Source organism: Mastomys coucha, unplaced genomic scaffold, assembly GCF_008632895.1.
Source record: "Mastomys coucha isolate ucsf_1 unplaced genomic scaffold, UCSF_Mcou_1 pScaffold23, whole genome shotgun sequence".
Taxonomy (NCBI): Eukaryota; Metazoa; Chordata; class Mammalia; order Rodentia; family Muridae; genus Mastomys; species Mastomys coucha.
In genome coordinates, this window is record NW_022196906.1 from 68,714,638 (window position 1) to 68,716,801 (window position 2,164).

Consider the following 2,164-nt stretch of genomic DNA (forward strand, 5'->3'; position numbering starts at 1 on the left):
GCAACAAAAATAATTTTATGGTTGCGGGGAGGTCACCACACCATGAGGAACTGTATTAAAGGCTTGCAGCCTTGGGAAGGTTGAGAGCCACTGCCTTAGAAGGATGCAGTGATCATTGCTCTACAGGAAATAGGATCTGAAGGGCCTAGACAGGCAGGGAGATTGACCCTCACAGTGGCAAGACAGGTTGACATCTGAGATAGTTAAGAAAAATAGCCCATCCACAAGACTAGCATTCTCTGCCTACCCCGGTGGATCCTTTCAATTACTCAGTACATTCATACCTGCTGAAGGGAAAGCCATTGATTTTCAATGAATGGCCCCAGGTGCCAAAATTAATGAGGCATTGGCTGGAAGGTGGCTTTCAGTGATGCATAGAGAAGGTGAGGCTGGAGGAAGAAGTCAGGATACAGGGACAAGGCGGCAAGAGGGAGATAAGAAGGTCTCCGGTAAAGAAGAACTTTCATCTAAACACTGTATCTTTTTACTTGAAGGGAAACATTTGTGTTTTATTGTGGCTTCAGTTTCCTACAGATATGCAGATCTCCTTGTATTGCTTATTCATTTGCAATTTCTGAGAAATACTTGGAACTGGTACCTTACCATATTCGTGATGGAATTGCTAATTTGTGTGGATTGGCTAAATTGCTAACAACCACCAACTTATACCTTCCAATAGCTTATAGATCTTAAGTTTTGGTGTGTATCTCAGATTGCTTTGTATTTACAGCCCAGATACTAGAGTTTGGTGCTTGTGGGTCATGGGCGAAGCAGGGGACAGAATGTTCTCCTTACTACTTACCAATTCAGATCACTATTTTTTTTTCCAGGAAAGTTATTTTGCCCATCTTTTAAAATTACTGATATAAGCACACAGTGCTCTGTTAGTGCTCTGTTAGTGACGGAGCATCTGCATTCTGTATGGGGGTGCTTTTCAAGGTGACAGCTCTCCAGACAATATTCTCATTCTGTTTTATAAATTCCTACCTTTATGTTACTCCCTTCCATTTTATCTCTTAGTTTTGTAACTTATCAGACTTCTGGAGTGAAATGGCTAGCATGTACTTTCAAATCTTGTTTAGGGGAAAAATGTTTTAATGCAATGTAACTTAAATGTTTATTAATTTTTTAACTGTATAAACTTTATTATAAAAATCATTAAAAAGAAATAAAAACATCACACACTCAAATTAAGGCCCAAAGTCTGCACAACTTAATGAACTTCTACACAATTAGCATTGGCATTCAGATTAGTGCTGTAAAACTTCCGGTTCAATTTTATATTTTCAGGATTGAATGTATTTTATGCACAGCCCAAACCAAAAAAAAAAAAAAAAAAAAAAAAAAAAAAAAAAAAAAAAAAAAAAAAAATCCATGACATAATCAGAATTTAAAAACAGCTTTATATTCTCTATCATAACTTGTATCTGTTATTGTCAGTTATTTTTTAAGTGTGATTTATCAAAATAATTTGATAGCTGGTAAGATGCTTCAGGAGTTTAGAGCACTTGTTGCTCCTGTAGAAGACCCAGGTTCAATTCCTAGCAACCTCATGATAGCTCACAGCTGTCTATAACTATAGTCCTGGCTATATCGGATGCCCCCTCTTGGCAACAATGGGTACTGCATGCATATGGTACACAGGCATATTGCAGGCAAACACTCGAACATTGTCCTGGCCATATTTATGTCAAGTTGACACTAGCCAGTCATTTGGAAAGAGGGCACCTCAACTGAGAGAATGCCCCACAAGGCTGGCCTGAGGACAAGCCTGTGGAGCATTCTTCATTGATGGCTGATGGGAGAAGGCTCAGCTAACTGTGGGTACTGTTACCCTTGCACTGGTGGGCCTGGAGGACATAAGCAAGCAGCCTGAGGAAGCCATGACGAATAAGCATGCAGATGCATCCTCGTAAGCATAATGCCAGGCAGGCTGTGGTATTGTCGACACCAGCCTGTCTTTCAGATGGGCACAGGCAGCCATGTGTGGAGGGGCCAGGTACGGTTTTGCTGTTCAGCTGACATACCTGTAAGGCTGAAAGAACTCGACCTCCAAATATCCATCAAAAGGTGTTAGCGAAACGTGATCCATTCAGATGGCTCTACACATCTGTGTGACCCATTTATCCCCCAAACATGTCACTCATTCATTTGCTCTGTTCTC